Raw genomic sequence first — 26,588 nt, 5'->3', positions numbered from 1 at the left:
AGTTGCATAAGACAGACAGTTACTTAATGCAAAAACGATTGAGCTGGATGGGTAGGCGTATAATGTGAATGTCTAGCAACCCGGCAGTTGCGTGTTTGAATCTCATCACAGACAACTTTAGCATTTTAGCTAATTAGCAACTACTTACTACTTTTTAGCTACTTTCAACTATTTAGTATGTTAGCTAACCTTTCCCTTAACCCTAACCCTTAACTCTTTAACCTAACTCCTAACCTTAACTCTAACCTTAACCCCTAAGCCCTAGTCTAGCTAATGTTAGCCACCTAGCTAATGTTAGCATTAGCCACTTAACCACCTAGCTAACATTAGACACAACCAATTGCAATTGTTAACATATAATTTGAATGTGTAACATATCATATAATTGACTTTTACTATGTTACATCTACCCCTGAGTCCAGGTTGGAACAGGAACTTCTACTGTCTAGAGGCGTCTTGTATAAAATAGCCTCAAAATAGCCTATTATTTTCTTCCTCTGTCCTCCTCCCCGTAACCTTCCACTCCTAAGTGCACTCACCCCAGGCCCCAGAACAAACTGACATGCTCTCTTATCTCTCATTGCCATTCTCTCCATCTCTCCATCAGCACTTCATCTATATGGGGTTCATCCCTCGCTCCACATTGTACTCCTTCACTCTTCCCTTTTCCATCACCTTTTCATTCCTTTTCTGCCTCAAGTTCTTTACTTCCCTCCCTCCTCTCTCCACTCTTCTCCATCTACCTAGCGACCCTCCCTCCCCGCATCCCTTCTTCCACTATCTCCCTCCACTGCTGCAATCCCTCCCTCCTCTTAAACATCACAAAATACCCTCCTATCCCAATCCAGCCCTCTCTCCCTCTCTCCCTCCCTCTCCATTTATCTTTCCCTCCCTCTCGCTTTCTCCCCTTCATCTCACCTCCAGCCACTCAGCGCTCCCTCTTCAGCAGCACCGCCCGCTCTCTTTCTCTTTCTACCTATTTCTCTCTCTCGCTCCCTTTTCTTTCTCTCTCCTTCTCTCTTTGGCTCACAGAAGGTTTCCAGGCTCCTGGTCCGTCCGTCTGTCCTTCTGCCCGTCTGCCTGACCGTCCGACGATCCCAGTGAAGCTCCAGCACCAACCCGGGACACAGACTCTCACAAAGGTAAGAAATAAGGGAAGATGAGAGGGGCTCTGCTTCCCTCAACTATCACTGATGCTGGAGGCAGACAGGATGAGGGAAATAAAGAGAAAGGGAATGGGGAGAACCAGAAATGAGAAGAGATGAAGTGGAAAAAGAAGAGGGAGAGGGGATTGGAGAGGAGGGGCGGTAATGCAGTGCACTGTTACTTGTGAGAAGAGAGGAATATAGAAAGAGATGTTTAGACTGAAATGTAGGTGTCTTGAGGAAACTGTCTGAGAACAGAGAAAGAGAGAACAGTTTGATGCTTGCAGCGAGGAGAATTAGAGAAAGGGAGACAGGGATGGAGAGAGATAGAGAGAATGTCATGAAAATGTTGATGTATCAGCTGTGCTGCTGCAGAAAGCAGCGGGCAGCTCTGCCTCTCCGTAAAATCCCATTCACAAATAAGAACTGAACTCTGGCGACTCCGATTGGTCCCCGAGCGGTGTGTGTTTGCTCCAATGTGCGTGTGTACTGTATTTGAGAATGAGATTGAGAAAGGGTGAGAGGGAAGGAGGGAAAGTGGAAGGGAGGAGGGGAATAGAAAGTCTATCAGATAGCTGTTCTGTGGGTCTGGTGCTAATGCTGTGCTTGAGCGGCTGCTCCAGCAGCACACACCATGCAGACTAACAGAGATAGAGAGAGAGGTGGGCTGAGGGGGGTCCAAATGGAAATAATGAGTGATGTCGCTGGTGCGGGTTGGTACGCTTGTCATAATGCAGGCTATAGAATACAGAGACGATCAGTGTGACTTTGCGACACACTTTGGGACACTTTCCCTTTTCAACTCCTCCCTCCCCTTCCTTTCCCCTTCTCCCTGATTGCCTCCTCTCTCACTCCAGATTGCTCCCCTTTCATAACATCTGTAGAGACAGAGCTGCACTCCTGACATGCAAACAGCAGTCTGTAAGAGTGACGTTAGATTTCTGGGAAACTGTCGTTGGTGCGGCAAAGTACGGGCAACCTGAAATACATACGGGAGGGAGAGAGAGGGATGGAGAGAGAGGGATAGAGCGATGGGGAGAACTTCAGCAACCACAAGGGAGCTAATGGGACAGAGACGAGAGACCGGGAGAGGGAGAGAGAGACGAAAGAGTGTGAGAGAGAGAAGAGAGAAAAAATTAACTGACATATGGAGGGAATGAGGGTCATAGTGAGATGGCAGGAAAAAGAGATGAGGAGGGTTGGGCAGACAGAATAAAAGGTGTAGAGAGAGAGAGAGACGGAACGAGAAAGAGATGTGTGGCGGTAATGCAGTGCACTGTTACTTGTGAGAAGAGAGGGATATAGAAAGAGATGTGTAGATGGAAATGGTGGGTCTTGAGGAAACAGTCTGAGGATAGAGACAGAGAGAACAGTTTGATGCTTGCAGCGGGCAGACATACAGAAAGGGAGACAGGGAGAGATAGGGATTGTAAGAGAGAGGGATGGAGAGGGATAGAGAGAATGTCGAGAAAATGTTGATGTATCAGCTGTGCAGCTGCAGTTCTTGTTGGGTACACCTTCCGCTTGGTGGCAGCTATGTGTTCAAGGGTTCTGCCTCTGGTATGGTTTGCCGCTGTGGTGTGTGTTGGAGTGACTTTCATCCTCCTTCTTCTTGAGGCGTCTCTCCACAAACCCTGTCTGAAATAGTGGAGTAATTCAAGCATTGTGTGTGTGTGCGTGTGCGTGTGCGTGTGCGTGTGCGTGTGCGTGCGCGTGTGCGTGCGCGTGTGCGTGCGCGTGTGCGCAAACAAACCGGACCAGAGCAGGCCTCTTCAGCGCAATGTGGCACCGCAGTTCATGAAGCACGTCTCATCCCCGATCCCTGTCTCTGATTCAGGCACGGGCAGATTAATGACACCATGGAACATGGATGGGATTAGAGTACCAATCCAACAGAGATGATCAATCTAGCCTGCTAGTACCAGTACCAGTTCAGCAGCCCCACATACATCAAACTACATATCTACTTATTATCTATATATTCTCTCCAATTCCACATAGACGTGTGTGGGTGCCTTTCTGCGTGTGCAGCGCACGTACGTTTGAGTGAGTTTGAGTGAGTGGGTAGCTAGCTGGGTGCCAGTGGGTGAAATAATAGGAGAATGTCATGATTGCTTGGAAGAAGAGAAATTTGTTGTGTGGGATTGTGTAGGTGAGAGGTTGTTAGATGTTAAGATAGGACCAGCTAATTGTGTGCGGATGGATCCAGAGTGCATGTTTTGAATTTTTACGTGGGCAGCCTCAAAACTGAACGGTATGAAACGAAAGCACAGCTGCGTTCTATGGTCCGAAAGGCATCACCCACAACTACACTCTTAGAATAAAGGATTCCAAAAGGATTCTTCGGCCGTCCCTATGGGAGGAAACGTTTTTGGTTCCAGGTAGAACCCTTTTGGGATCCATGTAGAACCCTCTGAGGAAAGGGTTCTTCGGCCGTCCCTATGGGAGAAAACTTTTTGGTTCCAGGTAGAACCCTTTTGGGATCCATGTAGAACCCTCTGAGGAAAGGGTTCTTCGTGGAACCCAAAAGGGTTCTTCAAAGGGTTCTCCTATGGGGACCGGCAAAGAATCCTTTTCAGTTCTCTTTTTCTAAGAGTGTACAGGGATGTGACTATAATATGTTGCTTCCCCCACTTAAAAGGCTACTTGCAAGTAGCCACACCCATTATGTGCATTTCTGATAGATGAAATTGAATGAATTTAAACAAAGCTATTCTCAATTTGCGCTGATAGATTTTGACATTAAAAACAGGGAATTGACACAGAGTTAATCGACCTCCGGTGCAGAGCGTTAATGAAAAAACAGATCGCCATCATTATAAAGAGGAGAATAAATGGGGGGGAGGAGAAAGAAGAGAGTATTTTCCTCTCTCTTTGCTGAAGTGGCAGGCTGTAGTTATATTGTAAGGCAGTGGCAGTCGGTGACGTTTAAGATAAGGAAGGGTCTTTTTTTTATGAGCATGGTCTTATTTCTATTATAGCATATTGGATGACTGTCGTTCATATTCCATTCACTCAGCTCAATATAACATTAATAGGTTCGGTCTAATACATAATACTCAATGTTCCTTATAGCCATCATGAGGATGGTACAACCTAGTCTATGAATGAAAGTTTACAATGTAGGTGCACACTGGCGGAGGAATTTTTTTTGAGACGAGAGACAGTGACACATGGACAGACAGTGACACATTCAATACCATCTTGCACGCTCTTGCCTGCATCTAGCTAATCTAGGGTGTAATCCTTAGTCCAACAGTTGCAAACTTTTGCATCCGTTTAAGAAACATTCTTTTCAACAGAATCAGCAGAATGAATACATCCCTGATCACCCGTAAATACAGTTCACTTTCATAGCAGCCACGTTGTATTTCTTCTTGCATCCATGAGCTCTCCTCCTCTCACCTTTTCTCTTTGTTTGTGAACTTCAATGCACAACACATCAGCTGTATGTGACCAGGTGAAAAAACCTTTTCAAGCCAAACCATATCAAAACCTCTACACACAGCTTGCATCGATGTCACGATATTATGTAATGTCATAGTCAGCATAGCTAATAGAACTAATGTGTTAGTAAACCCGCTACAATCATGCAGTAACGCTACAGTGCACAGTCAGTAAGCAGCTCACCTTGAATTGAAAGAGCTCCAGTGTTGTGTTGGCAATCCATAGCCAGCTAGCTAAAATAGCATCCCTCTGTTTGAGCAGGGTATTTGAGAAGGCTAAACTAGCTAGCTGCACTTGCTAGCTAAGTAAGTGAAACAGATTATTTTTTAAATTACGGAATCTCTCTCTCTATCTCTCTTTTGCTTGTCCTTCATTTTGTAATAAATTAATTTGTTCAAAACTGTTCAACTATTGTCTTTCTCTCTCCTTTAGTCAAGTACTCACCACATTGTATGCACTGCAGTGCTAGCTAGCTGTAGCTTATGCTTTCAGTACTAGATTCATTATCTGATTCTTTGATTGGGTGGGCAACATGTCAGTTCATGCTGTAAGAGTGTCCCCTGGAAGTTGTCATATTTACTGTGTAAGTCTATGGAAGGGGGTGAGAACCATGAGCCTCCTACAGTAGGTTTTGTATTGAAGTCAATGTACCCAGAGGAGGACGGAAGCTAGCTGTCCTCCGGCTACACCATGAAGCTACCCTACAGAGTGTTGTTGAGGCTACTGTAGATCTTCATTGCAAAAAAAGTGTGTTTTAATAGATTATTTGGTGACATTTGAATATATTTAGTAGAGATTGATTTAAAAAGGATAACTTTTAAATGTTTTACAACAACAACAAAAAATCACTGGGTAGGATGGTTCTCCTCTTCCTCATTTGAGGAGCCTCCACTGCTGTAAGGAGTGGGAAACTCAGAAGCTGCTGCCTGCCTGCCTGCCTGTCAGCATCGTAAGGATTGATCCCAATGTAGTTTGACAATTCATTACTGTGTTGAGACACTCTTGCATTAACACACACACACACACACACACACACACACACACACACACACACACACACACACACACACACACACACACACACACACACACACACACACACACACACACACACACACACACTTATAAACCCATTCACCTAGATGCACACATAGCGAGAGGTCACACACACCGTTCCGGAAGAGGACGTTTAGTTTTTCCATTGCTCAGCAGAACAGCACAATACCATCTCCATCCCTCCATCCCTCCATCCTTCCATCCTTCCTTCTACATGAACTCTCACGGTCAGGTCACCTATGCAATGCATTCATCTCTTGAGATTTGGCCAACAAAATTCACTTAGACATCATCCTCCAACTCATAATGCCCATAATGCCTTGGGGTTAGGGTTAGGGTAAGGGTTAGGGTTATGTTTATGGTTAGGGGTTATAAAAAAAATAGGATTTTGAATGGGACTGAATTGTGTGTCCCAACAAGGTTAGTTATACAAGACTGTGTGTATGTGTGCGTGTATGTATGCAGTGTGTGCGTGTGTTACTGATCAGATGAAAGCACATGTGGGACCAATTGGCATTGCAGGGCTGGAAGTTGGAAGCCAGAAGCTGGAAGGGAGCCATAACTTTGAGTCACCTGCTAATAGAGAATTACGACTGTTGTGCTAATGTAGCCTGGTCCCAGATCTGTTTGTGCTTTTCGCTGCTCCATTGGCATTCCATAAGGAGTTGGCAAGAGTGGCTTGCCTTGGCTCCCAAGCTAGTGCTAATGATGCATGGTGCTGGAACATCAGCTGTTGTTCCTCCTACATTTTGCATCTAGATTTCAGACATTCTAGTTTTACAAACTACCTGTGTTATCTTGCAGTACGTGTACTAATGTGTGGAGGGGGGAAACTGTTGTATTGTTTTGATGGAAGAGGGATTTCTTTTCTTCTGTTGTTGAATATCCAGGTGCTGATGTAATTGCCACCACACCTGCAATACCCTCCCTTTCTTGTATCTTCTTTCACTCTCTCTCTCTCTCTCTCTCTCTCTTCCTCACGTACTCACGTTTTTTCTTACTTTCTCTCTATCACCGGCGCTCTGCCGGTCCAAACGAAGGTGTGAAAAGGGGACACTTCTCACTTTGTGCCAAAGTTCAGTCGATCTATTTTAGAGATTTGGCCATGTGTTTTATTTTATTTTTAAGGCCAATGTATTTTTAAACCGCCCGAGCAACAGAGGTCGCTTAGAGTGAATCTAACTTTAGTAGTGACACAGAGGCCAGCGCAGCGCTGCAGGAGTCAGGCCGAGCAATTAAAACCTCCACAAACTCCTAAATGAGATCATTAGTGTGATGGGATGGATGGAAGTCATCTGGGAAGAGGCCGGGGAGACGAAAGTGGATTGAGATATTTATTTTTATGGGTCACGGAGGGAGGGAGTTTTTGGTGAAATAAATGGGATGATAATGTAACATTGTGACCTATTTTGATGCAGCGTGACTTTAAACTCCTTACTCTTTTGGAGTAAGTAAGAGTCAGTGGATGTGGATGATATATAGACATAGATGTAGACACATACACATGCACAGCACAACAAATGACGCTTCTTACCCAACATCATTTGCAAAAGTGTACTCCTGCTCTGTGACCTGAAAACAGCATCCCTCTGCACCACAGTTCATCTACGTGAGACAGGGGGCACTGTTTCACGGACAAGTTAATGAGTCGATGGAGACACTGCTGCATTCCCTATATGAGGTCTCAAACTTCTGCTCCATCTCCTCCCGAGGTTTCTCATGGTTTCTCACTTACCGGCTACACAATCAGCCCCTTACAGAAGACTGCTGCCTGGTCCCTGGCTGAACAGTTCATTTCTTAGAACTACTGTTCTCTACTCCCTGCATAGAGAATAGATGCCAAGAAAGGACAACTTAGTGGGCAAAATGCAGAAGTTACCAAACTCTATTCTATTCCGTTCCAATGTGTTCTATTCTATTCCTAGCAATGACTACGATGACCAGATGTCATTGCATTATCAGTGTGATACAAGAGATAAGCAGATAAGCAGGACTTGGAATAGCATTCGTTGTGACCAATATACATCATATTCCACATCAGCTGTCATATTATCTGAAAATGCGCAAAGAGGATGATGGACGTTTTTCTCTCCTCCTCTCTCCCATTGCTTTGCCAGCCTGCTAATATATTTTAGACGGGAGCTGGGAGCGTTCCGGACTGGCCCCCGATCATCATAGAGATCATCTGAATGCAGGAAACATGCAATCCCGTCTGTGTCCGAAAATCCTCTATGTCCCTACATAGTGCACTGCTTTTTAATAGAGCTCTATGGGCCCTGGTCAGAAGTAGTGTACTATCTAGCAAATAGGGTGCCATTTTGGATGCAATCGTTATGTCAGTGTGAGCAAGGGGCCTGCAGTATAGCCAGCGCTAAACGTCTCTGTTTATCACGTATTACACTGATGAGCTTATTTCACTTGAATGTCATTCTCTATTTGGGAGTGTTAGGTTGAAGCCTTATCTGTGAATGGGCTTTGGTCATGATACTGTAGTACTGTAGATTCACACGCACGCACGCACGCACGCACGCACGCACGCACGCACGCACGCACACACACACACACACACACACACACACACACACACACACACACACACACACACACACACACACAATCATACCATCTGTGTATGTGTGTGTGTGTGTGTGTGTGTGCCCAGTTGCCAACAGCCACTTTAGCTCTTTTAGATTGTGTTAATCTCTCTCTATTTTCTATCTTTATGAATGACAACGCATATCGTTCCTGTGTAGAACCATGAATGTGTGCATCCCCTTCTCCCTCTTTCCTCTCCATCTCTCTCCCCATCCCTCCCTCTTCTCTGTGTGAGAGCGCTAGCTGGACACACTCAACTCAGCTTGCCCCAGGCTCGGCCCCGGCTCCCACCAGCAGAGTGTGAAGACTGTGTCAGAGTAAGAGAGGAGAGCTGTAGAGGAGGAGTGGAAGCCCAGTGCTGGACTGGCTTTTATGGTGAAAGGTCAATGTAGGGTTTATATAGCCGAGCGTGCACACACACACACACACACGCACACACGCATGCGCACACGCACACACACGCACACGCACTTCTGCAAGACAAGAGGCGCTGTCAGGCGGCAGAGTTTCTGCTGGCACTACTGCTGACAAGGCAAGCCACTGTCAATGGGACAGGGGCTTCAGCTACTCTGTTTGAATACACAGACACACTCCGACAATCTACACTGAAACACACACACGGACACACGCACACACACCCTGACTCACTCACACACTCAGTAAAAACATGAGCAGAGGAATGTGCAGATCTGCGTGGATGGTGGTCACCCACCCAGTCACCCACACTGCACGAGGAAACACATCAAGAGCTAATGCAAATACATGAACACATACTCAATATCTGGTTTATATTTAGTCTGATGCAAACAACCACACACAACAAAACATATTTAAGTGACGTGATGTCATGTCAAAGTTCTGACGGATGGGCCACTTATGTAATGTACTACTCATTAGCCGATAATCCCGTAATTACGAAGACTGAATGACAAGTTATTACGATAACAACACCATTATAGGGGTTTGGGCTCTTGTGTTCGCAGCCTGCAGGACCTTTGGGTTAAATCCCAGACGAACAGAGAATGTGCTGACAATGTAACGCCCAAACAAATTGTATGTTCAACAATTTTAAGCAGCCCACGACTGTGGCTTTAAACCTTGTCTCCCTCTTCCTTCATCTCTCTTCTAACCCCCCTCTCCCCCTTATCAAAGACTAGTGCAGAATACAAATTGTGTTGCGCTTTAGTTTTTTGGTACCATAAGCCTAGGGCATGAGGAGAATGGGGAATAGAAGTGAATCTGTCCCAGGAAGAGAAAGAAAGGATCCAGCACAATAGAGAGGCTTAGACCAGCCTGATGCAGACAACAAGCTGAGAGGAGAAGAAATGAGAGAAACGGAGAATAAAAGAGCAAGAGAAAATGGGAAGAGGAAGGAGAAGAACCGTCGAAAGGGAGGTGCTGGAGGGCGAGGAAGAAAGAAACAGATAAGAAAAGGAAAATGCAAACCAGAGACAGAGGCGAGGAGCCAGAGGAGCGAGGGATAAAAGACAAGAAAGTAAAGGAAGATGAAGGAGTGTGTGATGGATGGACAGGCACTGTTCTGCGGATGTATGAATCCTCAGCCTCAGCACCATGCTAGTTGGCTAAGTGATACACAGGACCCTGATATCCAGCCCCTCCCCATAGTCTCTTTTTCTCTCTTTCTCTCTCACGCCTCCCCCCAGGATCCTCTGTCACCCTACTCCGCACACAGGGCTGTGTGACTCAAGCCTCAGCAGCCATCCAAACCCATCAGACTCATCCTGGACAGGCCTGGCTGCCACTCACACTATACTAAAGGAAACAGGAATCCCCTTCATACACATAGACACACACACGCACACTTAGACACACACACACACGCTCTCCTGACACCACCATGACCTCTTTTAGCCTCCTTTGTTCACTACAGTGGCCTACCCATGTGGATACAGCTCTCCTTCTCTCTCTCTCTCTCTCTCTCTCTCTCTACACACACACACACACACACACACACACACACACACACACACACACACACACACACACACACACACACACACACACACACACACACACACACAAACATCATTGGGGGTGACAACATCTGTCTCACTTGATTTAGTGTCTTTCTCTATACACAAAGGAAAATTGGGGTGAACAGTAGAGTTTTATAGTTCAGAAAAAAATAATCCCTTTACATCACACCGTGTAAAGGCACTCATGCTTGAAAGGGACTGTGGTTTTTGTCCTTGCAGATAGTCCTTTGAGGCGAGCACCTATAGGACACTTTTTTTGGTGTGAATAGCTATCTGTAAATATCCCGACAATCTAACATTGACTAGTGGCAGTTGTCACTCGAGACTCAATCAAACTTTCTTAGCATATTTGGAGGGGGAGCCAATTTGAACCAGAGGAGGCTGGTGGGTGAATAAATAGGAGGAGGGGCTCATTGTAATGGTTGGAATGGAATAAATGGAACGGTATCAAAATGGAAATGTGTTTGATACCTTTCCATCCATTCCATTGCAGCTATTACGATGAGCCCATTTGATCGGGAGTTGTTCCCATGTGGTGAAATGATGCTCAGTTCAGAGTTGTTCAGAGTACTCCTGCCCCCCTGCTGAGACGAGACTTGTCACATACCGGCTGTCCATAAACCCTTCACTGCCAGGGGATTACTATAGACTTAAACTTTTTACCCATAATCACAGAATATGTATGTTTATATGGGAGATCACATGTCATGATGTCGTTACCAATAAAGGCAAATCAAGACCCATCAAATCACATGAAGTAGCAGCGGAATAACATCACAGGAGCACCAAAATATAAACAATACCGGCACCCAAAATGAATTCCCGGAACCTGTTTCAGTCCATGTCAAGCACTGCATGACAGTGATGGAATGGTCTTGAGTGCTATTGGAAATACTGGCTCTTTAAAAAAAAAGTTGAGTTGAGTAATTAACATAATGAAACAAATCCCCCACCAAAATCCGTCTGTTTAAGCTAGAGAAATCTGTTTTGTATGGGCCGCGTCTCAATCCAGACCACATCCGCCGAAGTCCGCCTTCCACAACCATAATGGAAAGGGGCAGAGCTACAGCTTTGTTTGTCAGACCAGGAGACATCCCGAAAATCGATCCTCTCACAAAAATGGGACTCGTCTCATGGGACTCGTCTGAAGTCGGTGCCGCCAATGTGCCAACTTCTGTCTGTTGCACCTGAACAGTTTGGCCTAAAGACCAACTATGATCTCACGGGACTGTTCTGAAGGTAACCCGGTACTGGGTTAAAAAAAGTTGTTTTGTGCAAATATGTTAAATATATGTGTCAAAAAATAATAATAAATCATTCCTGAGCTTTCTCATATCACCTAAATATAAGACAGACACTTAAAAACCTTATGATTTATTTTTGGACTGTCTGTTTTGCCATTTATAAATTGTTTATTCAATACATTTCTATAGGCTATAGCAATAAAGGCCAATTTATACGCAGTACCAGTCAAAGGTTTGGACACACCTACTCAGTCCAGGGTTTTCCTTCATTTTTACTGGTTTCTATATTGTAGAAGCGGTCATCAAGGCAAAGGGTGGCTATTTGAATAATCTAAAATCAAAACTATATTTTGATTTGTTTAACACTTTTTTGGTTACTACATGATTCCATATGTGTTATTTCATAGTGTTGATGTATTCACTATTATTGTACAATGCAGAAAATAGTAAAAACAAAGAAAAACCCTTAAATGAGTAGGTGTGTCCAAACTTTTGACTGGTACTATATATACCGACAGGGGTCCTACAAATCCAAATCAAATAGCTAAATGAGCCATGGTATGACCATCTTAAAACAAGGGTTATTAAAAGAGAAGATGCATTGATCCATTTGGAAAGAAAGAGAAGAGAGACCGGAGGGAGGGAGCATTCAGAAATAGTGTATCTAGTAATGACTTGGAAGGAAACCCGGGAGTGTTCGTGAGGAATTCACATTTGTCACCCAACTGCCTGGCTTCCACCAAGAGAAGAGGGGGCGGGGGCGGGGGGATGACTAAGCAAGGAAAGAAAAACAAAGCAGAAATTACGTAACATAAAAACCAGGGTCATATTCACTAGATAACAAACTGAAGAAAACAGATGGCAATGGGAAGGGGCTGCCTGAACTTATAAGGAACGCTTTTTTTTCCCGCAGCAAAACAAAGTGCAATAATCAGTGGCGGATTTAGGCATTAGCGACATTGGCAGCCGCCCAGGGCGGCATCCTGCCGTGGGCGGCACCGGGCGCACTCACAAAAAAATAAAGAATAATAATAATAACATTTAAAAAATCGTAATGGTGACATTTACGCAATCATTTTTCTATTGCTCATTTGCATGTCACGTCAATGATATCATGTCACCATATGGGACTGTGGGTCAATTAACCTTGTCGGAGTGGGCACCCTGATTCTAGTTTGTGAGCTGGGAAGGTCTCCCACTCAGAAGTACGAGATGGGGAGGGGGGCGGGGGTTGGTTGACCTGAGATCTCCCCACTGGATGCCCGAGGTAGGGGGAGTGGGGGAATCTATTAAATAGCGCACTATCTTTGTACAGTACTGCAATTAGTAATGCAATTAGTTGTGCAATTTAGTTTGTGTATTTCTTGTTTGAAGTGCAATAGTGTAATTATCAGGTTCTCTTATTTATAATTGTGTTATTCTATTTGTATGATATAAGATTAGTGCTTTTTGTTTGCAAAGGGTAATAGTCTAATAATTTGATTCTCTTCTTTATTTGTATTTATATACTACACTTTGTTTTTATTCTTATTTTAAGTGGATTTTATTTATGAGTTTTTATTTATGAGTCTTATTTTTGTATATATTTTGTATATTTATATAGTTTTAAATGTTATGATGGTTCACCCAGGGAGCCAATACAAGTTAGAACCACCAATGGCAATAATGAATATGATCCTGATGTTATGTAATGTAAAGCCACCGACTCTCTGCCAAGGTACATCTGATTCTCATTGTTATTATTATATCTAACCCACCTGGAACAGAGGGGGCAGGAGCCAAATGATACAGTCATGATAATGGATTGAGAGAGAGATACAGAGAGAGAGAGAGAGAGAGAGAGAGAGAGAGAGAGAGAGAGAGAGAGAGAGAGAGAGAGAGAGAGAGGGAGAGGGAGAGGTGATTGTCAACATGGGTGGCAGACAGTCACATAATTTCTTAATATCTTAATCTCTGCTGTTTCAAGAGGCTCAAGAGAATCTCCTGAGAAGGCATTTGACAAATAGATAAAGAGCAAGCAATCAATAAAGAAAGCTAAAGAGAGAGAGGAAATATGTCAGAAACCGGAGAGAGGCAGCCAAGGACTGGAGAGTTGGATGCAACAAACCAAAAACTATTTGGAGAAGGAGCAGAGCGGAATATATATATATATATATATATATTTCTTTAATAAAGAGTAGCGAATAAGCAGAGTCCTTCAAATGGGCTGATTAAACATGTACTGTAGCTAGCTGAGGCATCTGCGAGAAGAGACTGGTGAATCCATATGCATAACAGGCCCTTGACAGGGAGAGGGCAGGTGAGGTGCCTCCTGTCTGGCAGGTAGAATACTACTGATTTCCATAGATTTCCACTCCATTTGTACAATTAACAGAAATACAGGGGGCAGAGGAGGAGAGGAGAGTAAAAGAGAGGAAATGCACTCTTGCATTTCATTTGGCGCTGGTTGCATTTGGAGGAGCAGAGCGATGAGGAGAAAACTCAGCCAAGCCAGCAGCATGGCACCTCAATCACACCGTATCTATCTCTGCTCAGAGCAGCATCCACTGGGCCGTTACTGAAGCAGTTTAGCTTATCAGCTCCTCTCCTCCGAGGCTTCCCTCACTTCCATTCCTCCCTCCGGGGCGCTGCCACCTCACAAGCCTCCCACGCCTCTCCTAATTATGCCCCCCTGTCTGTCTCCCAGCCTCCCCTTCCTCCCCTCTCTCTCTCCCCCCACTCATCTTGTCACCTCCAATTCTAGTTCAGGTGGCTTATTGGCAGGGCCACTTCAGGTTAAAAACCAATGCTGGCATTCTGAGCAGATTCCAGTATCATCACGGCAACAGTTGGCAACAGGTTGGTATCAGAATGGTAACAAACAGTGGCCAACGTCAATAGATTATCATTGTTCTGAACCCTGGTCAGTTCCTTGGGATTACCTTGTTTAATTAGGGGCTGTTTCGAAATGCAAATAGCCAAGGTCATGCGCGAGAACTAAGGCTGAGAACGATTGCCATTTATCAATGGTGATCTCCTACCGGTGCGTTTATGACACTCATTGGATTGTTTTATAATCACACTTTTTCTACGTGTATGAACATTCTGAGTTCCGTTCGTCAATAGTATTTGAGATAAATTGATATGTGAGGCCCCAGGTGATCCTTGTCTATGTTCTGTCGACTTGCCCACTGCCTGTGCTCTGTAAGAGGAACGAGACATAGAGAAAAGTACTGGTTAAAAAGTTTGGCTGCATCAAATGTCCTTACAACCCCCAAAAATATTTGTATTTTGCCCTCAGTCTGATAGTCTTTATCATGTGTGTCTTTCACCAGTAGAAGAGCTTCTAGCCAAGCCTGGCTACAAATGAACTAGTCCCGTCTTTGTGTTCACATTCAAACCCCTCTGCCGATATCTGTGAGACTAAGATATAGAGAGAGAAATAGTGGAAGACATGAAAAAAAAGTGAGGGAGAGCAAGCCGGTGGAAGGATATGAGAGAGAGACAGCTCGTGTGAAAGTGTGGGCATCTAAGTGCCTCGGGAGAAACAGGCAACATTAGTATGTGAGTAACTGAGCTGAGCTCTCGTGGCTCTCTGCTCTAGTGTGATGTCTTTAAAAAGCAGGCTCCTTCTCAAATGCATTGTTGTTCCTCCACTGGCTTGCCTTTTGGCCAGTGAGTATAACCTCCAAGATAACTCATATCCTTTCACCAACCCGTAATTGTGTGGAAAGAGTCACAGTATAGTTTACGACTCAGTTAGTTATTATGAGTCTGTATTATCCAGGGTTGGGGTTAATTCCATTGAATTTCCAGTCAATTCAAGAAGTACAATGAAATTCAAATGAACTTCAATGCTTTTCAATTAGGAAACATTTGAACTTGAATTGGAGTTTGGTTCACTTTTTTAGAATTGACTGGAATTGAAATTAAATTGACCCCAACCCTGGAATTAACCCTCCGACCCTACACTACACTTGTCCCCCCTCTCCTCTCCTCTCCTCTCCTCTCCTCTCCTCTCCTCTCCTCTCCTCTCCTCTCATCCCTAGGCGACGTGGACCCATCCTACATGTTAACACGACAGTGATCCTCATCCTACACCGACTCACTGACTTCTGACCCGAGGGGCACCAACAGGGCCATGAACCATCCTCATCATATAGGCAGGCCTATAATGTGAGCTGAAATGGGTCTTCTCTATGACTCCATCTCTCTGTGTAGGTAGAAGAAAACACAATGTACTGGCAGATAGAGAAATATACACGGCAGGCATAAAAAAAATGCCTACAGTGGCGCGGTAATCTAAGAGTGAGCACTATCGGGTCCTTGCTCGCTAGCTGCTGACAGTATGGGCGTAATATCAAACCCTAGTCCTTCCTCTGACCGTCAGGCTCTGTGAAGCATGAGAGGGTGTGAGCGGGTTTAAAGCTTGATCAATAGCTCGACCTTTGGGCCGACATGGCTGAATAGTATCCGTTACTCTCCCGGGACTCTGCGTCCCTTCGTTTGTTCAACGGCCAGAATCAAAAAGTTGCGCAGGCGAATGTCAATGTCCTTGACTTCCAAAAAGAGTGTGCATGTGTGTGTGCATGTGCACGTGTGTTGTGCACGTTTAATAGTGCTCTCTGTCATCTCTGAGAACAAAGAAAGAGTAATGGAATGCATAGTAAAAGGACATAAGAAGATGGCAGAGAGAAAGAAGAAGAGAGAGAGAGAGAGACGGCGATAGAAAGGGAGAATGTGTGAGAGATGAAGAGAGAGTTGAAGAGAAACCACATTTTTTAACCATATTATTCAGTTTGTTCAATGGCCAGAATCAAAAAGCTGCGCAAGCCAGGCGAATGTCAATGTTCTTGACTTCCAAAAAGAGTGTTTCAGACCCCTTGACTTTTTTACATTACAGCCTTATTCTAAAATTGATTAAATGAAATAATGTCCTCATCAATCTACACACAATACCCCTAAATGACAAAGTGAAAACCAAAATATCTTATTTACATAAGTATTCAGACCCTTTACTCTGAGACTCAAAATTGAGCTCAGGTCAATCCTGTTTCCACTGATCATCCTTGAGATGTTTCTACAACTTGATTGGAGTCCACCTGTGGTAAATTCAATTGATTGGACATGATTTGGAAAGGCACACACCTGACTATATCAGGTCCCACAGTTGACAGTGCATATCAGAGCAAAAACCAAGCCATTAGGTCGAAGGAATTGTCCGTAGAGCTCCGAGACAGGATTGTGTCGAGGCACAGATCTGGGGAAGGGTACCAAAAAACAAGATTCTCTGGTCTGATGAAACCAAGATTGAACTCTTTGGCCTGAATGCCAAGCGTCACGTCTGGAGGAAACCTGGCAACATCCCTACGGTGAAGCATAGTGGTGGCGGAGCAAAGTACAGGGAGATCCTTGATGAAAACCTGCTCCAGAGCGCTTAGGACCTCAGACTGGGGCGAAGGTTCACCTTCCAACAGGACATTGACCCTAAGCACAGAGCCAAGACAACCCAGGAGTTGCTTCAGGACAAGTCTCTGAATGGCCTTGAGTGGCCCAGCTAAGAGCCCAGACTTGAACCTGATCTAACATCTCTGGAGAGTCCTGAAAATTGCTGTGCAGCGATGCACCCCATCCAACCTGACAGAGCTTGAGAGGATCTGCAGAGAAGAACAGGAGAAACTCCCCAAATACAGGTGTGCCCAGCTTGTACCGCCATATTCAAGAAGACTTGAGGCTGTAATCGCTGCCAAAGTAGCTTCAACAAAGTACTGTGTAAAGGGTCTGAATAGTTACAGTGCAGTGCCTTGCAAAAGTATCCCCTTGGCATTTCTACTATTTTGTTGCATTACAACCTAATTTAAATTGATTTTTATTTGGATTTTATGTAATGGACATACACAAAATAGTCAAAATTGGTGATGTGAAATTTAAAAAATTACTTGTTTCATAAAATTTAAAAAAATAATGGAAAAGTGGTGCGTTTGCTATGAAGCCCCTAAATTAGATCTGGTGCAACCAATTACCTTCAGAAGTCACATAATTAATTAAATAAAGTAAATAAAGTGTCACATGATCTATCACATGATCTCAGATCTCTGAAAGGCCCCAGAGTCTGCAACACCACTAAGCAAGGGGCACCACCAAGCAAGTGGCACCATGAAGCCCAAGGAGCTCTCCAAACAGGTTGTGTAGAAGGACAGATCAGGGTTGGGTTATAAAAAATATCAGAGACTTTGAACATCCCACAGAGCTCCATTAAATCCATTATTAAAAATGGAAAGAATATGGCACCACTACAAACCTGCCAAGAGAGGGCCGCCCACCAAAACTCACAGACCAGGCAAGGAGGGTATTAATCAGAGAGGCAAGAAAGAGACCAAAGATAACCCTGAGGGAGATGCAAAGCTCCACAGCAGAGATTGGAGTATCTGTCCATAGGACCACTCCACAGAGCTGGGCTTTTATGAAAGAGTGGCCAGAAAAAAGCCAAAAAATAAGCAAACACGTTTGGTGTTTTCCAAAAGGCATGTGGGAAACTCCCCAAACATATGGAAGAAGGTACTCTGGTCAGATGAGACTAAAATATTGCTTTTTGGACATTAATAAGGAAACCACTATGTCTGGCACAAACCCAACACCTCTCATCACCCCGAGAACAACATCCCAGTGAAGCATGGTGGTGGCAGCATCATGCTGTGGGGATGTTTTTCATTGGCAGGGACTGGGAAACTGGTCAGAATTGATGGAATGATGGATGGCGCTAAATACAGGGAAATTCTTGAGGGGAACCTGTTTCTGTCTTCCAGAGGTGTGAGACTGAGACGGAGGTTCAACTTCCAGCAGGTCAATGACCCTAAGCATACTGCTAAGGCAACTCTCAAGTGGTTTAAGGGAAAACATTTAAATGTCTTGAAATGGCCTAGTCAAAGCCCAGACCTCAATCCAATTGAGAATCTTTGGTATAACTTAAAGATTGCTGTACACCAGCGGAACCCATCCAACTTGAAGGAACTGGAGCAGTTTTGCCTTGAAGAATGGGCAATAATCCCAGTGGCTAGATTTGCCAAGTTTATAGAGACATACCCCAAGAGAATTACAGCTGTAATTGCAGCAAAAGGAGGCGCTACAAAGTATTGATTTGGGGGGGGGGGGGGGGGGGGGGGGTGATATTTGTGATATTTGTGATATTTTTTTAATTCATATAAATAATAATAAAAACAGTTTTTTCTTTGTCAGTTATGTGTGTTGATGAGAAAAACAAGAACAATTTAATCAATTTTAGGATAAGGCTGTAACGTAACAAAGTGTAGAAAAAGTCAAAGAGTCAGAATACTTTCAGAACGCACTGTATATGGTCAAAATCACCCTGTTTAAGGAACACACGCGTTTAGAGAACATACCTGTACAATGCTGTACCATGAAATACAATGGCACAACCAAAAAACGCTATGAAAAACAAACTGAAATAGAGGTGCTAGTTTCAGAGGTTAGGTACAACCAAAAGGTTTTATTTGGCTCGCTCAGTTGTGGCTTGACCAGTAAAAAATAAAAGTACTACGAGAGGACCATTAAGATTATTGAAGTTGCTTTAGCTATGGCAAATATACTTCAAATGAGTAGGCAACACTCACCAATAGGCCATCCATCCTCAAAGCTCCCTCCTGTAGGCGTGTAGGACAACATCTCTGTTCTGCAGAATGAATGAGTCGTGCTATTGCTGTTCTGCAGAATGAACGAGTCGTGCTATTGCTGTTCTGCAGAATGAATGAGTCGTGCTATTGCCGTTCTGCAGAATGAAGGAGTCGTGCTATTGCTGTTCTGCAGAACGAATGAGTCGTGCTATTGCTGTTCTGCAGAACGAATGAGTCGTGCTATTGCTGTTCTGCAGAACGAATGAGTCGTGCCATTGCTGTTCTGCAGAATGAATGAGTCATGCGCTCCACCTGGTCACCTTTCCACCACATTCAGCGGCGTCTTTTGCGCATCACATCACATTAACCATAGTTGAACCCATTTTGGGATAGTGCTTTAATGGCAATGTGGGTGACATCTATTGCTCCTTTCGTATTTGGGAACCCATTGACAGCAAAGAAACCCCTCTTACATCAACCTGCTGTGCGATGGTGTATGGAAAGTGTACATAACGGTTTGTTTTGCTGATTATGCATACAAAACATTGGCACATGGAGGTCTGTGAGATGCAGATCAGCGAAAAGTGCCCATTGCCAAAACCCGCCGCTGGATGGCACTTGGATGTGCACCGGAATGGAATGTGTTCGCCTTTTTAAAGTAGGTCTAAATCCTTGCTCAAATCCTACAAGATTGGTTTTGGGAAACATCTGCTGGCCAAAAAAAAGTCTCACCTTTCTCTAAAAACAAGCTCTCTGTGAAATGCGTTGTGTGACAAAGCCTTGAAAAGAGCAAGATCAGTCTTCTCTCATTCGATTTACCATTATGCCAGTGGGTTTATAGTATTTCAACAATGGTTTCACTTTCACACATGCCTCTAATTTAACAGATTACTGTACTTTATTTGAATTATTATCTTAACTGATGTGGTCGAATTATATGATATAGATGTCAAGAAATGTTGCATGAATTCACAATGGAAATACAATAAAATAGAAAAATGATTGAATTATTACTCACAAATTCACACAATTTCTACACTCCCTTGAATGTTTTCTCATTTTGCTGCCTTAATTCAATCTAAAAAGGGGTTACATTTGATTTTGTCCTACAAATCAACACAACACATTTTCAAAGTGAAAAAAAGTGTTCCACAAAAATACCAGTATCATTATTGGATAAGTCTCCACCCTGCGAGGTGAAGCTTGGTGGAAGCACCTCTGGCAGCCATTACAGCTGTGAATAATTTCCATTAAGATTCTACCAACTTTTAGGGCAACATACAGTGCCTTCAGAAAGTATTAACACCCCTTGACTTTTCCCAAATTTTGTTGTGTTACAGCGTGATTTAAAAATGTATTAAATATCGTTTTTTTTTTTGAAGGACAATAGCCCATATTGTCAAAGTGGAATTATGTTTTTCGAAATGTTTACTAATGAATTAGAAACGAAAAGCTGAAATGTTTTGAGTCAATAAGTATTCAACCCCTTTGTTATGACAAGCCTAAATAAGTTCAGGAGTAAACATTTGATTAACAAGTCACATATAAGTTGCATTGACTTACTATGTGTGCCGTAATAGTATTTAACATAATTCTTGACTATCTCATCTCTGTACCCCACACATACAATTATCTCTAAGGTCCCTCAGTCGAGCCGTATATTTCAAACACAGATTCAACCACCAAAAACAGGACATTTTTCCAATTCTTCGCAAAGAAGGGCACCTATTGGTAGATGAGTAAAAATATAAAAAAGAAGATGTTGAATATCCCTTTGAGCATGGTGAAGTTATTACTTACACTTTGGATGGTGTATCAATACACCCAGTCACTACAAAGATGCAGGTGTCCTTCCTAACTCAGTTATAGGAGAGGAAGGAAACCGCTCTGGGATTTCACCATGAGGCCAATCGGGATTTTAAAACAGTTACAAAGTTTAATAGCTGTGATAGAAGAAAACTGAAGATGGATCAACAACATTGTAGTTACTCCACAATACTAACCTTATTGACAGAGTGAAAAGAAGAAAGCCTGTAGAGAATACAAATATTACAAGACATGCATCCTGTTTGCAACAAGGCACTAAAGTAAGGCTGCAAAAAACGTGGCAAAGCAATTCACTTTTAGTACTGAATACAAAGTGTTATGTTTGGGGGAAATTCAATACAGCATTTGACTGAGTACAACTCTCCATATTTCAAGCATTTTGCTAGCTGCATCATGTTAGGGGTATGCATTTAATCGTTAAGGACTGTGGAGTTTTTCAGGATAAAAAAATTAATGGAATGTAGCTAAACATAGGCATAATCCAACGGGGATATCTGGTTCTGTCTGCTTTCCACCAGACACTGGGAGATTAATTCACCATTCAGCTGGACAATAACCTAAAACACCAAATATACACTGGAATTGCTTACTATGTTGTTTCTACTGAGCATACGGTATGTACAGTATGTATGTATAGAGCATAATGTATTTACAGTTTTATTCACATGTTTTCAAGTTCTGGTGACAAATCATGCTTTCCGATTATTGCATAGATTGTAATGGACACCTATTATGTGTGTAAAATACTTCTTTGAAGGTTGTATTGATTATAATGAGCTAATATGAGTCAATTTGCCAGCTATGTGTGGCACCATGTTTGTTGACATTATACAATGCATTCTGGGTGTCACGTAAACGTCTATCAGACCAAAGATGTTGAAGGAATGGTTCACTCATCTTTCTAATAAACTTACGCTATTGAATGAAGGGAAGGGAAGGATCGTACACGACACACCCCCTTCAACATGCATAATGCAAACAGACCAAACTTATCTGGTCTCCTTGTACTATCTTTGGTTGACGTGAAAAAATAAACATGGTGGCATGCACAAACTACCCATCATTGGAATCCTTTTGATTTCTAGAAAGTGTTTTACTCAATCATTTTGATCAATGTTGATCTCACCAGTGATGCGATTACTTTTAATAGTAATTGCTATTAGCTAATTCATATTGTAGTTTCTGTCAGCCGAGAATTCTATAAATATGACCGCTTGTGTTATGTCAATCTTTCCTCAGGACTAATTCGCTACTTCTGTGAATGTCTGAACATTGCATCCAAAATTACCTTTGTAAGGACTGTGTTTGTGCAAAATCTTTCTGTGAAAAAACAGTGTGGCTAGCTCAAATGCTGGCCGTCGTGTCCATCAAAACTAGATGCTCTAAATAAGCGTTCTAATCACACCGGTTTGAGCGTACGCTCCAGGGACCACTGTAGAATGAACACACCAATTTGTTGGTGCATGTGAAAAGGTTCAATCCATTTTAATCCCAGTTTGTAACACAACAAAATGTGGAAAGGTTGAAGGGTGTGAATACTTTCTGAAGGCACTGTTTTTGTCAAAATTGCTCATTAAAATGGATGAAAAACGTATTTTTGGCCTGCTATTAGCCCATACAAACTTATTGGATAACATATTCACTACATGGAACCACAGATAGTCCCCCAAAAAATATCAAAAGGAAGTTTGCTCTGAAGTGTCTCTCCTATATCTGAGAGATATAAGAAAGATCAGGAAACATTTATTTGTATTTAACTCCATATTTTTGCCATTAAACAGTCTCCATATATGCTATACTTCCAGACATGTTTTCAACTGGTAGCGGGACCTTCAGACAAGTTTTGTGAGGCCTGTGGGTGTTCGTGAGAGTCTCCCCATTGCACAGAGGAGGTAGTCCAAACGGTATTAGTGGGTAGCCCAAACGTAGTCCAAACGGTATTAGTGGGTAGCCCAAACGTAGTCCAAACGGTATTAGTGGGTTGCCCAAACGTAGTCCAAACCGTATTAGTGGGTAGCCCAAACGTAGTCCAAAAGGTATTAGTGGGTTGCCCAAACGTAGTCCAAACCGTATTAGTGGGTAGCCCAAACGTAGTCCAAACTGTATTAGTGGGTAGCCCAAACGTAGTCCAAACGGTATTAGTGGGTAGCCCAAACGTAGTCCAAACCGTATTAGTGGGTAGCCCAAACGTAGTCCAAACGGTATTAGTGGGTAGCCCAAACGTAGTCCAAACCGTATTAGTGGGTAGCCCAAACGTAGTCCAAACCGTATTAGTGGGTAGCCCAAACGTAGTCCAAACGGTATTAGTGGGTAGCCCAAACGTAGTCCAAACCGTATTAGTGGGTAGCCCAAACGTAGTCCAAACCGTATTAGTGGGTAGCCCAAACGTAGTCCAAACGGTATTAGTGGGTAGCCCAAACGTAGTCCAAACGGTATTAGTGGGTAGCCCAAATGTAGTCCAAACGGTATTAGTGGGTAGTCCAAACGTAGTCCAATCGGTATTAGTGGGTAGCCCAAACGTAGTCCAAATGGTATTAGTGGGTAGCCCAAACGTAGTCCAAATGGTATTAGTGGGTAGCCCAAACGTAGTCCAAACCGTATTAGTGGGTAGCCCAAACGTAGTCCAAACCGTATTAGTGGGTAGCCCAAACGTAGTCCAAACCGTATTAGTGGGTAGCCCAAACGTAGTCCAAACCGTATTAGTGGGTAGCCCAAACGTAGTCCAAACTGTATTGGGTAGCCCAAACGTAGTCCAAACTGTATTAGTGGGTAGCCCAAACGTAGTCCAAACTGTATTAGTGGGTAGCCCAAACGTAGTCCAAACGGTATTAGTGGGTAGCCCAAACGTAGTCCAAACGGTATTAGTGGGTAGCCCAAACGTAGTCCAAACGGTATTAGTGGGTAGCCCAAACGTAGTCCAAACGGTATTAGTGGGTAGCCCAAACGTAGTCCAAACCGTATTAGTGGGTAGCCCAAACGTAGTCCAAACCATATTAGTGGGTAGCCCAAACGTAGTCCAAACCGTATTAGTGGGTAGCTCAAACGTAGTCCAAACCGTATTAGTGGGTAGCCCAAACGTAGTCCAAAGCGTATTAGTGGGTAGCCCAAACGTAGATTTGTCTTCTAAGCACTGTATTCTCCCCCCAGTCACTAGACTACGCTTGACAAGCAGTTCCCTTATCCACCACTTGGCACTGTGTGTACACATGGTCATGGCTGTGTGTAAATGTACGCACCTTCTCAAGCAAACATTTACATGGATAAATCTCACACTTTGAGTGGAAATGATCTCACCCATGGTTTACGCATACAGATTTGGGCCTGTGCATGACTGAGAAATGAGGTCCCTGGCGTGCAGTCAGCTACTATTAAAAGATTAAACTGAAGCTGGGAATATTTACTTTTATTCTGTTTCAAAAATGTTCTTTTATCTTTTTTAACCAGTGATCCCTCTATGACTTGTCTCAGATGTAACAGCATCAGTTGGATATTCTATATTTTTGATAAAAGATTCATTGTTTCCGTTTGTTCATACAAATCATGAATGATTCAGAAAGAGAGTTGTTCAAAGACCCTGAGAAATATCACCCGATACCCCAATTAGAAGACAATGGCTTGTGTGTGCATGCGTGCATGTGGTGTGTGTGAGTGCATGCGTGTGTGTGTGCGCGTTTGTGTATGTGTACATGTGTGTGTGTGTGGCCCATTAAATTGGGATTGTGTCGACTGGAATTCCCCAAATAAGTGTGAATGAAAATGAACCAACATTTTGGTTAGTTTCTCCGAAACTGAAATGTGATATTTTGTGAATGTAATTTCTTCTGAGCGAGATAACAACAGTTACTGGGGTAAAGCTCATTCGCTATATTGAGCACATCTGAAAAACCACTTCAAAATCTGCGACACACTTTCAAACCTAACACCGCTTATACTTTACATACAGTATATTTTACTAAATAAATAGCCCAAAGAAATTAATGCTTCTTTAGGTAATTACACTATGGTGCTATTGCATCGACCATGATAAATATAATGGGTACATCCCAAATGACACCCAATTCCCTATATAGTGCCATTATGGACACACTCTAATGACTGGCACTGCTGAGGGATATTAGAATATAGTGGATCGATGTGCACGGGGGTGCATTAACTTGGCTTAATTGCTCTATGGTGGCCACTCCTTGGCTCCCATACACTGCCCACACACACACATAAGTACACACACACACACACACACACACGCTGCCCATACGTATACACACACAAACACACAGAGAGAGAGAGAGAGAGAGAGAGAGAGAGAGAGAGAGAGAGAGAGAGAGAGAGAGAGAGAGAGAGAGAGAGAGAGAGAGAGAGAGAGAGAGAGAGAGAGACACACACACACACACACACAGAGAGAGACACACACACCACCCTCATAGCCCATGTAACAGCTAATTGATTGTGTGAAGTAATAATACAGACCTTCCCAACCAAGCGACTCAAGGCATCCTTCACCTGCAATGCGGCTGGGTCCCAGGGAAGAACAGGGAGAGTAGCGTTAACGGCAGTGGTTTGTTAAAGGGCCCTTCAAGAAGCCTATTGTATTTGTTCACATGTGAAGACACTCCAATCCAACATCTTGTCTGCGTTCTAAATGGACGTACCCCTGACTGAGTGAATGTGCGGGCCAGTCGGTCGGTGTTGATGTTTCTTTGTGAGCGCTGCCGTCTCTTTAATGTTTTTATAATGTGGTACATTTGGCAACACAGACAGAGATAGCATATCCCCCTAAATGGACACGAGTCAGAACCAGCGCCAGCCTTTCAAATCTGACTGCAGGAATGTCTACCAGGGTCACGTTGGCATGAAGGGTCGGGAGGCAGATGCAGGAATGCGTAATAATTTTTTTTATTACGGCGTGCCGTGTAAAGGCACGGGGACAAAGACCAAACAAACACGGAACAAAACACAGGGTAGAAAAAAAAGAGCGAGGAGTACCTCGAATAAATAACACATGAGCACAATGATTAACCCACGGGACGAGACCTGTAATCATCTGCGCAATCCACAAGGGCACGAAAGCACAAAACACACAGCACAGGTACTCACACACACCAACGGGCATTATAACAATAATCGTCAAAACCATGGAAACCAAAGGGCACATATATACAAATACTAATCAGTGGGAATAGGGGACAGGTGTGCGTGATGAAAGTTCCAGAAGGATCCGTGACAACCAGAGCTTTTGCCAGATAATTGAATGTTAATTTCTCTACCATAAGCCACCTCCAATGTCATTTTAGAGAATTTGTCAGTACATCCAACTGGCCTCATAATCGCAGACTATGTGTAACCACGCCAGATCTCCACATCCGGCTTCTTCACCTGCGGGATCGTCTGAGACCAGCCACCCGGACAGCTGATGAAACTGAGAATTCTGTCTGTAATAAAGCCCTTTTGTGGGGAAAAACTTATTCTAATTGAAAGTCCTGGCTCCCCAGTGCGTCGGCCTATGCCCTCCCACCCATAGCTGTGAACCTGCCCAGTGAAGTGAAATCCATAGATTAGGACCTAATGAACTGATTTCCTTATATGAACAGTAACAGTAAATTTGTTTAAATTGTTGCATGTTGCGTTTACAATTTTGTTCAGGATACATTTAGGGGAATAATGATCATT

The 26,588-nt window shown here is 43.4% G+C and overlaps 1 protein-coding gene across 1 annotated transcript in view; it reads left to right on the top strand.

Annotated features, from left to right (window-relative positions):
* The first annotated feature begins 927 nt into the window (after positions 1-927).
* Positions 928-26,588, top strand: part of LOC115110856 (parvalbumin-7-like) — a 46,774-nt gene continuing 21,113 nt past the window's right edge. Inside the window, exon 1 of the mRNA XM_065010025.1 lies at positions 928-1,142. The gene's annotated coding sequence lies outside the window, so the exon portion shown is untranslated. The remainder of the gene's footprint in view (positions 1,143-26,588) is intronic.

This window comes from Oncorhynchus nerka, linkage group LG26, assembly GCF_034236695.1.
Source record: "Oncorhynchus nerka isolate Pitt River linkage group LG26, Oner_Uvic_2.0, whole genome shotgun sequence".
Lineage (NCBI taxonomy): Eukaryota > Metazoa > Chordata > Actinopteri > Salmoniformes > Salmonidae > Oncorhynchus > Oncorhynchus nerka.
The sequence above is the reverse complement of the archived record's forward strand: the minus strand, read 5'-3'. Positions and strand labels throughout refer to the sequence as shown.